Below are 13,104 nucleotides of genomic sequence, written 5' to 3' on the forward strand. Positions count from 1 at the left end.
TCCCATGGTTAGGTCTGGAGTGTCATAGATTTCAAGTCACTCAAGAGAACTTTCTGCAGTCTTTAAATTTCATTTATCTACTTTTCCCTCTCTTTTCGGACTTTTAAAATGTAACTGCCTTCATCCCTTTGCTAACAGGTATGAAATCCAGAAAACTTAAAGGATCACATAGAGTCAAGGGCAGGGGCTCTGTTCATTTACTTGTTTTCTAGTCATGTTTTGTCTCTATTCTAGTTATTTTGGCACATCTTCCATTTATAGAACTATAATTATATGATATATTCTGACTATAAATTCTAAAATTTCATTCTCCTTTCAGTATACAGATATGTCTCTGTTAAAACCCATTTTTTTTGGTGGAATGACAGAACTTGCTTTGTTCCTCTACAGATTAAACTATGTTCTGTAGGCTCATATATTATTCCATAAATAAAAATTAGAAAATAGACAAATCCATATTTTCTGACTTGCTACAATAACCACAACCCCAAATTTCTTTTCATCCTTTCTCTTCATCATCCTTTCACTATATCCACTCTCAGGGCCTGGTTAGTTTTCCAGTTCTTATATTCCACTGTGCTCTTCACTACGAAAAAATGTAATGGAATGATCGTTCCTGGGAATTATTTGCTTATTGCATTTTTGAGAAGGTGAATTCAATTGATGATCATCTCATTTACTTTTATTTGAAATGAACTCTCTACATGTGGAAATTTTTCACAACAACTCTCTAGCTAAGATGCATTCATTTGTTTGCACTCATACCCTGCAAATAAAGCTGTGGACAACTGGTCATGAGCTCCTCTGGCACATGGATACACAAGCCAAGGAAACTGGAAAGAAGAAGAAAATACAGGCCGGTTGACTGACACCTTGAAACTGCTGTCTACCTTGAAACATGATAATTGACATGTCTGCTATAGGAGTGCCGGACCACATGGATTCCAAACAATTACTTTCCTCAGCTGTTAGATTTTCAAATGTGATCTATAGAGTGATGCTGACAGTAGATTTTCTGCCAGCAATAAAGGTGGCCTGATTCAGAGAATAATTACTGTATGCAAATGAATGTGATTTTCCTCTGCCCTTTTATGGATGGCTCTGCTCTGCCATTCATCAGGGCCACAAATTTCACTTGGTAGAAGACGGATTTAAAGAGACAGGCGCCTCTGGAGCTTTGTCTTGAACTTACTAAATCCATGCTAAGTGTCTTCATAAATAGACATGCATATGTTATGTGGGGGATGGCAGACTCTGACCTTTTTATCTATGTATTGTTGCTTAGAAAACTGTTGAGAAAACATCTGACTCTCTGCCCTCCTGGTTCATGAAAGCTTTCCCAGCTTTGAATAACAGGCTCTTCTGGAACAATGTTATATGTGACTTGCAATGGCCTCTAGAGTCCCAGAGTGTTTCTCATTTGTTCTCACCATGTTCTTTCTGATGTTTATGTGTATTTGTGTGTAGTGAGAGCAAAGGACATGAGACTACCTTCCCTTCCTCCCCCCTCACTTCTATGCCATTTGTTAACAGTTATCACTTACCATCTACTCTGGCATTAGTCAAATAGCTCATGCTACACTCAAAACAAAAGGTCTTCTTCCAGTTTTCCTACTGGAAAATGGCTTCTCTTATGCCAAAAGTTGAACTGAAAGACCTTAAGATCTGAACAGGTCCTTGGGTTGTCTGGGACCTTGTGATTTCCTTCTAACTGATGCATTCAATATAAATGTGCTCATGCGTATCTGGTTATTATCAGAAAGGAGTAAATTTGTTGTTTGTATCTGGAGTGGGAGGTGGCAGGGGCAGGAGATCATACTGAATGGAATATGTTGTTAAGTGCTGATGTTGGGCACCAGAACATGATGGTGTGTGCTCACAGGAAATCTGTAGTACATAATGTGTCATTGTTAAATATCAATTTCTGCATTTGCTCCCAGCATGCGATGTGCATCCTCTTCCTTCCAGTGTGGAAGAAAGGGGAGTGTGAGTATTATAAATGGAACAGGCCCATCTGTCAGGGGACTGTCTTGTTACTCATATTGTAACAATATATTGATGTCAGTTGATCCAGAACACATTTTCTTCCCCTGCCACTCAGAAAAATAAAGGAAAGACACATTGATGTTTTTGTATACACATACAGCATATACTACTAGAGGCCATCACCCCCTTTGCAAAATAAATGCCAATTAATACCTGGATTTTCAGGGAAAACAAAAATAAGTGATGGGACCTTTGGAAGTCTTTTTGTCACTTGCTTCAGGAGTTTCTCATGGTTAGGTCTGAAGTGCCATTGAGCTCATATTACTCCAGTATACCTTCTGCAATTTTTAAATTTCATAGGAATTGTGACTTTATCCTTTTTGCCTTTCTTATCATAGTCTTTTTGGGGCTTTAGAAATGAGGGTTTCAGTAAACCTGATGGTTAGTTCAGGTCAATAGCAAAGATCATTTTATGCAAATTATTTATATACTGACAACATAAACATTGAAAAATTAATGTTGCAAATTAGCACTTGATTGTAATGATCCTTTTAAGGACCTCAGATTGTAAATTTGACCCCTTCAAAGAAGAGGATATGAATGATAACTAACAATTTCCAACAAACACTGGATTTGGAGTAAGAAAACTTGGCTTTCATTCTCAGCCCTGATGCTTACTATTTTTGTAACTTTGATTTGGTTAGTCATTTAACCTTTTTAAGCATCTCTGGATCCCAATTTCTCATCTGTAAATTTAGAAAGTTGTACTATATGGATTCTTAGATCCCACTGAGATTTATTTTGATGATATTGTTATCCCGATACTTCCCTATGCCTCTTTCAAATATCCTATGTGCTTAAAACTGTGTTTCACTCAAGTTTATTTCTATGGAAAATGGAGAAAAAGTTGAAAACCCCAGGGGAAATTGTCTTTGTGATCTCAAAGATTACATAATGTATTGTATGTATTTGATCTGCATGACTTAAGGCTAATAAAAGTTGATCAATAAAAAAGCAAAAAAGAATTGAAACACTATACAGATTTTTTCTTCAAGTAATGGTTGTTTCTAACACATAAGTTTAAAAAATGTGTAATTATTCCCAGTTTATTTAGGGAAAAATAAAGTAAAGATGTTTACTTTTGAAAATTGTGATGGCAGGTCCAAATGCAATTTTTATGTGTGTCAGTTTTGGCTTTGCTTTAATAAAAAATAATCCTAAAAATAAATACTCAAATGAATTAGAACATAGGATGATACAATAAACAAAGATGAGAAATTAAAAATGATATTATTTTTGTTATTTTATTAGCTCCTCAATTTTGCAAAGATATCAATCTATCTATAACTTTACTTATGAATAAAAAGGAACTAAAACATGGAGGAAGAAAAAGAAAAAAGACTTATAAGTGGTAAACAGCTTCTAATCTACCATTTTGGTAGAAGAGGAAAAGGAAAAATGAAATCATTAACTAAAAAATTTGCTAGGTTCTTACTAAGTTCTAATGAGATAATGAGATATTAGGTTTTTACTAAGTGCTAAGTCGGTACTTGACAATTCTCTAGTTCTGGCCTTTCCTGGGGAAGAGCTTGCATGCTTAGGAGGAGCAAGTTCTTTGATAGAAGTAATCTTTCCAGAAGCCCTCGCATTATCCTACGCCCATTCTCTGGGAGGATAAAAAGGGCAGCACTCCAGAGATAGAGAGTCTCTGCTCTAGACCAGGCTTAACGCGGCTCTCTGCAGGAAGGGAAGTTACTTCTCTGGATGAGAGTTAACGGCAACTGTCTGGAGACAACTGTTCTCTACAGGAAGAAGAATCTGTCTGAGATTTGAGTTGACACAACAGATCTCCTCCCAGGCAGTTAACCTATCTAATTTCCTTCTATTTACCACTTTCTAAATCTCTTCTCATAATCTGGCAATTACATTGGAGTTGTTTGCACTGGACACAACCCTGTTGGTTTAAAAGGCCTGTATTCTCCCCAAGTGTAATCCATTTTTGCAATCTGATGCCTTTTGGCTGACTTATCAGGTAATCCCTTTCTGCCATGTGATTACTTTTCTGCTGGTTGATCAAATCAGAGTCCTGACCTAAAGGCTCTTTGGGTGTAACATCAGCTGCCATCATGCCCCAAGTCTTTTTTGCCTGGGGCCCTGGACCTGGGCCCCTCATCTCATTTCCCTGGGTCAATCTACATTCGGAGGCCCAGTGGAGACCCTTGTGACACTTTGGACATGGAGTTTTAGGTCTTCTCAACTGTGGCCTAGAACTGTGAGTAACGAGGAAACTTTGTTAAAGATTAAGTGAACGTGCTAATAGATAAATAAGGAACTTAACTTGTTAAGAGCTAAACCAGCAATCTCTTATAATGAAATGGGCCTTCTGTTCAAGGAAAATGTTTAGAGAGCATGAAAAGCCAAGGATTGATTATAATTTTGGAGGAAATTACTGAACTTTTAAAAACTGTGAAGGTCATATGTCCTTGTTTTTCTCTGGAAAAAGAATTAGATCCAGATGAATGGGAATTAGCAGGAAAGCAATTAGGTGAACACTACAATTGCCCTTATGACATTTTGCCCTTTGGTTCCAGACTAAACTCAATTTCCAAAGATACACTTCATACCTACAATTTAATCCAAATGGCTTTAAAAAAATGCTATTCTAAAGGAAGAGAAGAAGGAGCAAAATGGGGACATGTCAACTAAACCAGGTGAAAAGGATGAATCAGATAACAATGAAGTTAAGTACAATTTTGAGCAACAGGAGCATCTCCCATCTCCTCCTTCAATTAACCCTTCAGGGGTGGAGCAAGAAGGAGGAGGAGAAGAGGCAGAAACACAAACAGAATCACCTGTGAAGCAGCCTAAGCCTATGACAAGATTAGAAAAAGCATTGGTTCAAGCTAAGAGAGAAGGACAGGATATAAGTGATTTTATACAGGTATATCCTGTGATTGAAGAGATTGATTCTGTAGGTCAAAAAAGGAGAAGATATGCACCTTTAGATTTGAATAAAATTAAGGATTTGAAAAAAGGTTGTACCCTTTATGGGGCTACATCAGCTTATGTTAAAATGTTACTAGATGGTTTGTCTTATGAAGTCCTAACTCCGAATGATTGGAAATCCATAGCAAGGACATGCCTGGAACCTGGAGAAAATTTGCTATGGCTTACAGAGTTTCATGAATTATATAAAATCCAAGTCAGATGCAATTTGGAAATAGGAGTTAACACAAAATTCATTTTTGAGCACCTAGCTAGTGAAGGTCAGTATGGAGAGAATTCAGAACAGATTAATTATACCATGACAATATATGAGCAAATTGCTAAGGCTGCAATAAAAGCTTGGGGTGTCCTCCCTGGACAGAAAGATCAGGGAGAGGCTTTCACTAAAATAGAGCAAGGTCCCAATGAACCTTTTGCAGATTTTGTGGAATGTTTGCAAACTGCTGTCAAAAGAACTATTGGAGAAAATGCAGCTACAGAAATACTGACCAGACATCTGGCTAAGGAAAATGCCAATGAGATTTGCAAAAGAATTATATGGGGATTAGACAAAGATGCTCCTTTAGAGGAGATCATAAGATGCTGTGCTACAGTGGGAACAAATGCTTTTTACACCTGGACAATGATGAACGTGGAAAGACAGGGTCCCTCCTGGCAAGGGCCTTCTAGAGAAACTTGGCCATGTTTTCAATGTGGAAAAATTGGGCATCTAAGAGCTCAGTGTAGATATGGAGATATAGTGAGAAGACAGGGTGAGAGAAGACCTAAAATCCCATGTCCAAAATGCAACAGAGGACTCCATTAAGCATCAGAGTGTAGAATAATTCAGGGAAATGAGATGAGGGGCCCAGGTCCAGGGCTCCAGGCAAAAAAGACTTGGGGCATGATGGCAGCTGATGTTACACCCAAAGAGCCTTTAGAAGGTCAGGACTCTGATTTGATCAACCAGCAGAAAAGTAATCACATGGCAGAAAGGGATTACCTGATAAGTCAGCCAAAAGGCAATCAGATTGCAAAAATGGATTACACTTGGAGAGAATACAGGTCTTTTAAACCAACAGGGCTGTGTCCAGTGCAAACAACTCCAATGTAATTGCCAGATGATGAGAAGAGATTTAGAAAGTGGTAAATAGAAGGAAATTAGATAGGTTAACTGCCTATTTGACTGGGACAGTACACCTGTCAAACTGTAATGCAGGTGTCCTAAGACAAGCTCAGGGAGGACAGAAACCTCCTGTGGAGCAGAAGGGCAAAAGCTCGCTTGATCTTGATTTTCAGGATGAATACAGACCGTGAAAGCGGGGCCTCACGATCCTTCTGATCTTTTGGGTTTTAAGCAGGAGGTGTCAGAAAAGTTACCACAGGGATAACTGGCTTGTGGCAGCCAAGCATTCATAGCGACGTCACTTTTTGATCCTTCCGATGCAAGCTCTTCCCCAAGAAAGACCGGAACTAGAGAATTGTCAAGTACTGACTTAGCACTTAGTAAAAACCTAATATCTCATTATCTCATTAGCACTTAATAAGAACCTAACAAAAATTTATATGAAATAAAACATCAGATTAGGTAGAAGTGACCATTTAAAATGGAGAAAAAAGATAGCAGAATGTTTAAAAAAAAATGAAACAAACAAATATAACCACTGGTGTATGATGTCATTTTAAAAGAAACCAGCACTCCAATCCTATTTGCCTTGATAAACCCAAAAGAATCCAAAAGAATCAAAAGAACTAATGTTTATAATGATCATAGGATTATAAAAACCTTAGACTTGAAACTGGGGGGGTGGGGGCGGGATATTAGTAGTTATCGAATCCAACCCATGAACCTTAGCCATCAAGAAATCATCAAATTATATGATGAATAAGATAATGAAAAGTCAGGAAAGTATATACTCCAAAACAGATCATGTATTATGTTTGAGAAGTTGCAAGTAGATCAGCATAATCAGTTTGTAGAATGAATGAAGGGAAGTAAATGATAAACTCAGAAATATTAGAAAAGACCAAGACCTATGGGATGCACCCAAATCAGTTCTTAGGGGAAATGTTATATCTCTAAATAGCTACATAAATAAAAGAAAGAGGAGATCAATGAATTGGGCATGCAATTAAAATAGAAAAAGGACAAATTAAAAACCACCAATTTAATACTAAATTAGAAATTCTGAAACTCAAAGGAGAGATTGATAAAACTGAAACAAAAACAAAACAAAACAAAACAAACAAACAAACAAAAAAACAACTATTGAACAAATAAATAAAACTAAAAGTTGGTTTTATGAAAAATCCAACAAAGTAGATAAACCTTTGGGTAACTCAATTAGAAAAAACAAGGAAACAAAACCAAATCACCAGCAACAAAATTGAAAAAGAGGAACTTTCCAAAAATGACAAAAAAATTAAAGCAATAATAAGTTATTAGGCCCAACTTTATAGCAACAACTCTGAAAATCTAATTAAAATGAATAAATATGTACAAAAATATATACTGCCAAGATTAACAGAAGTTAGTCTCATTTTAGAAAAATAAATCGAACATGTCATTAATGAAATCTCTAAGAAAAAAATATTTCCAAGGCCCAGTGGATTCACAAGTGAATTTTACCAAACATTTAAAAAACATTTTATTCCAATACTATGCAAATTATTTGGAAAATTGACAAAGAAGAAATACTACCAAATTCCTTCTATGACTCAAATATAGTACTGATACATAAATCAGAAAGAGCCAAAACAGAGAAAGAAAATTACAGACCAATATCCCTGATGAATATTCATGCAAAAATTATAAATAAAATATTAGTAAAGAGATTATAGAAACTGTTCAGCAGGATAATACATTATGACTAAGTGGGATTAATATCAAAATGCAGGGCTGATTCAATATTTGGAAAACTATTGCCATAATTGATCATTTTAATAACAAAATCAACAGAAATCATATGATAATCTCAATAGATGCAGAAAGAACTTTTGACAAATTGCAGCACCAATTCCTATATTTCTTTTTTATTTGCTGAGGCAATTGGGGTTAAATGACTTGCACAGCATCACATAGATAGGAAGTGTTAAGTATCTGAGCTGGTTCTCTATTCACTATCCCACCTAGCTGCCCCTAACACCCATTTCTATTAAAATCCCTAGAGTGCATAGGGATAAATGAAGTTTCCTTAAAATAATAAGCAGTATCTATCTAAAAACCAATAGCAAACATTATTTGTAATGGAAAGAAGGTAAACACATTCCCAATAAGATTAGGGGTAAAACAAAGATGCTCATTATCACCACTATTATTCAACATTGTACTAGACATGTTAGCTTTAGCAATAAGAAAAGAAAAAAAAAAAAAAAAGAAGAAGAAGAAGAATTAGAATAGGCAATGCGGAAATAAAGCTATCCCTCTGTAGATGATATGATAATATACTTTGAGAATCCTAGAAAATCACCCAAAAGCCTACTGGAAAAAATCGATAACTTTAAAAAACTTACAGGATGTAAAATAAACCCACACAAATCATCAACATTTCTATATATTACCGAGAAAGTCTATCAGCAAGACATAGAGAAATTCTACTTAAAATTACTGTAGATAATCTAATCAAAAGAGATAAGGAAGGAAACTACGTTTCTAAAGGGTAGTATAGACAATGAAGCAATATCAATACTATATATATATATATATATATATATGTATGTATTTATATATATGCACCAAGTGGTATAGCATCTAACTTCCTAAAGGAGAAGTTAAGAGAGTTGCAAGAAGAAATAGACAACAAAACTATAATAGTGGGAGATCTCAACCTTGCACTCTCAGAATTAGATAAATCAAACCACAAAACAAATAAGAAAGAAATTAAAGAGGTAAATAGAATATTAGGAAAATTAGGTATGACAGGTCTTTGGAGAAAACAGAATGGTGACAAAAAGGAGTATACTTTCTTCTCAGCAGTTCATGGAACCTATACAAAAATTGACCATATATTAGGACATAAAGATCTCAAAATTAAATGCAGGAAGGCAGAAATAGTAAATACTTGTTTTCAGATCACGATGCAATAAAAACCACGTTCAACAAAAAGTTAGGGGTAAATAGACCAAAAAGTAATTGGAAACTAAATAATCTCATCTTAAGAGAATGATTGGGTGAAAGAGCAAATTATAGACACAATTAATAATTTCACTCAAGATAATGACAACAATGAGACATCATACCAAAATTTGTGAGATGCAGCTAAAGTGGTAATAAGGGGAAATTTTATATCTTTAGAGGCTTACTTGAATAACATAGAGAAAGAGAAGATCAATGAATTGGGCTTGAAACTTAAAAAGCTAGAAAAATACCAAATTTAAAACTCCCAATCAAATACTAAATTTGAAATACTAAAATTAAAAAGAAATTAATGATATTGAAAGTAAAAAAAACAGAATTGGACTAGATAATCCCTTGAGTTATTTTCTAGTTCTAAAATGTGATTCTAGGAGAAAGCAGGGGCTAGAAGAAATGATGGGAGTAGAAAGGCTAGAGTTGTTCGGTAAGAAAGGTTGGTGGTGGAGTAATTACCAGAAAAGACTCCAGATGATGATCACTCCTGTCTTTTCCAGCTCCCAGAATTCTCCCAGACAAGAGTATCTTCACTACATGTCACACAACCAGCTGTCTTTTCCAAAATGTAGATGAGATGGCTGCCCCATTGCTGGGATACTTGCCTCAGGACCTTTTGGGGGTACCAATGCTCCTTTTCTTGCATCCTGAAGACTGATCTCTCATGTTGGCAATCCACAAAAAAAATTTTTGCAGCTATCAGGCCAACCTTTTGACCACTCCTCTATCCTCCTCTGTGCCTGAAATGGAGAATATGTCACCATGGACACCAGTTGGGCTGGCTTTGTCCATCCCTAGAGCCGAAAAGTGGCCTTTGTTTTGGATAGACACAAAGTTCGAACGGCTCACCTAAAGGAGGATGTATTCACTCCCCCAGCTCCTGTCCCAATCTTCACCAGAGCTATGGATCCAGATATCCAGGAGCTCTCAGAACAGATCCACTGACTATTGCTACAGCCTGTCCACAGTGTGAGTTCCACAGGAATGTGTGGATTAGGCCCTCCAACTTCTCCAGGTACCTTTTTAAGCCCTGGCTCCTCTAGTGACAGCAATGGTGGAGATATTGATCATCCTGGGCCCCCTACTCCAGTGACATTACAACATATCTGTAAAGATGTGCATCTTGTGAAGCACCAAGGGCAACAGCTTTTCACTGATTCTCGGTCCCAACCCAGCTGGCTTCCATGCTCAGCCCTAGATACTTTCAAGAGCAAGGACTTCCTCTGCAAACCCTTGGAACCAGTCCCTGCACTGAGCCAGGTTCGATCTCATGTCAATACTGTCCCTGAGGATTCAGAGAGAAAAGAGCCATCCAGTGTTCCTACCAGCAAATCAGTTGCCTGGACAGCATCATCCATTACCTGGAGAGCTGTAATGTTCCCAACACAGTGAAAAGGAAATGTGCCTCTTCCTCCTACATAGCATCCTCCACCTCTGATGATGACCAACAGAAGGCTGGGCAGGGTTCTGGAGTTACCAAAAAAGATCCACCAGAAGAGCTGTCTTGGGAGGGGGCCCCCCTCCAGAAGGAGCCAGTGGTGGGAGGCCCACTGACCCTGCTTACCCTTGTCAATAAGGCAGAGAGTGTGATATCCATCATAAGTCAGTGTAGCTTCAGCTCTACTATCGTCCATGTAGGAGACAAGAAGCCCCCAAAGTCGAATATTATCATAATGGAAGAATTGCCTGACTGGACCTCTGGTCCAGCTCCTAGTCCAACAATGGCTATTCCTGACCCCATTCCTGATGCCTACTGCCCTGTGGGATTGACCAAAGTGGTACTGTCACTTCATACACAGAAGGAGGAGCAGGCTTTCCTCACCTGATTTTGGGATCTCAGCAGACTAGGTGTGTTTGATACCCCTTCTGTAGGACCATCACCCTCTATTGATCGAAGCTGCTGCCATGGTTCCACTCCTCCTGGTCGCCGCCACCATGGAAAATCAAAAGCAAAACGTTCAAGGCACTACCAGCTTCCTCTGACTGAAGCCCCTGGCCATACCTCTCATCCTACTCCAACACCTCTGACCACTCCATGGCTCTCTCAACCCAATCTACCCACATCTGCTGCTTTCCCAACAGTGGTACAAACCTACCCTCTTCCCATTTTTTCAACCAGAGGTTGCCCCCAACCATCAGCTTCTACCCCATCTCTTTTGCCCTTTTCTTCCCCCTTAGTAACTCCTATGGTAGCCTTGGTCCTACCTAACTATTTGTTCCCTTCTACCCCAAACTCATCTGCAGTTCCTCAGGCTCTATCAGATAGGCCTCTCACTCCTGCACCCTGTTCACCCTCCCCCACTTTACCTCCTATGCCAACCAGCTCTCCCCAATGCCCTGATTCACCCCTGTTCAACTCATGGTGCAGTTCCCCACTCCAGTTGAATTTGCTGCAGCTTAGGAGACTTGAGGGGAAAGGGGAACAACAATTTTTGAGCCTGGGAACAATTCCAGGCCACCTCCTCCAGGAGAGGAGGCTGCATAGCCAGAGACTGGACTGGTGGAGATGAATGAATCCTCTAATCAGGATGCACTGTCAGGCTCCAGTGACCTATTGGAGCTACTGCTCCAGGAGGACTCCAGATCTGGTACTGACTCAGCTTCATCCGGATCCCTGACTTCTGGGTCTGGCTCCCGTGGTGAAAGCACCTCAGTCAGCATCACCTGAAGCAGCCAGAGTAGCCACACCAGCAAGTACTTTGGGAGTGTCAACTCCTCTGAAGCTGAAGCATCAACAGCTCAGGACCCAGGACCCAGGACAGGACCTGGGGAACAGGTCATTAATATGTTCTGCAAGATCCCATCTGGTTACTCATGGCTAATGCTGACCATAGGGTCATGATGACTTATCAAGTGCTCTCCAGGGATACAGCTTCAGTGCTTCAACAGGATTGAGAGAGGCTCCTCGTCATGCAAAAGCAACAGCCTCGGTTTTCAGAAGAGCAGTATAGGGTGCAGACACAGCCATGGATGAAGAGGAACAAGTGGGGAGCTATCTACTTTGGAATTACCTGCTCCAAGAACTACCAGCTAAAGTGTCATTTTGGGACCACAGAGATTCCTGGTCTTACTCTGTCATGAAAAGCATCATGCTCAAGACATCAACCAATTCCAATTGAGATTTGCTTCTGCCTTTCAGGCAGCCAAGTAGAGGTACTCCTGAATGTCGATTCTTTCTAATTGAACAATCACAATTCTGTCTCTTCCTTAGGGACAACTAAAGGTAAGCAGTTGGGACTTCTTAGGGACCAGCCAGAAGTAGAAGTCCCCTTCTTCATCCTAGTGACAATTCCACCAACAAAAGAATATATTCTATTCAAAGAGTAGGATATCTTTTTAAATTCCCACTGAGCAGGAACACAGAGTGTTGCTTCAGGTGTGGGAACTCTGACAATACTTATTAGGGAACTCTCCCTTTGTCTTTTCCTCAAAGGCCTGATTCTTTCCCCACCCCATCCCCTCACTCTTGGCATGGAAGGGGAGAGGTTAGGTGTCAGGGAATGAATATCTGAGGCCCTGGCAGGACCCAGGTAGCTGGATCATTAGCTCTTTTGGGTTGGGGAGAGAAGACTATGGGTCCCTGGTGCTGCTGCCCCTTAGGGTGGGACCCAGGTGTCTTCAGCTCTCATTATTGATATTTTTGTTTTTTTGATAGTCATGTCTGTCTCTTTTGATATAAAACAGAAAACCTGTAACTAAAAAAAAAAAAAAAAAAAAAAAAAAGTAAAAAAAAACTATTGATTAATAAAACTAAGAGTTGGTTTTATGAAAAAACCAATAAAATAGATAAACCTTTGGTAAATCTGATTAGAAAAAGGAGAGAGGAAAATCAAATTGTTAGTCTTAAAAATGAAAAGGAAAAACTTTCCACCAATGAAGAGGAAATTAGAGAAATAATGAGTCACTTTGCTCAGCTTTATGCCAATAAATTTGATAACCTAAGTGAAATGGATGACTAACTTCAAAAATATAGGCTTCCCAGATTAACAGAGGAGGAAGTAAAT

The 13,104-nt window shown here is 38.6% G+C and overlaps 1 pseudogene; it reads left to right on the forward strand.

Moving 5' to 3' along the window:
* The first annotated feature begins 739 nt into the window (after nucleotides 1–739).
* On the forward strand, nucleotides 740–12,134 carry LOC141549529 (period circadian protein homolog 1-like; annotated as a pseudogene).
* Nucleotides 12,135–13,104: the final 970 nt, after the last annotated feature.

Source organism: Sminthopsis crassicaudata, chromosome 1 (genome assembly GCF_048593235.1).
Source record: "Sminthopsis crassicaudata isolate SCR6 chromosome 1, ASM4859323v1, whole genome shotgun sequence".
In the NCBI taxonomy this organism is placed as follows: Eukaryota; Metazoa; Chordata; class Mammalia; order Dasyuromorphia; family Dasyuridae; genus Sminthopsis; species Sminthopsis crassicaudata.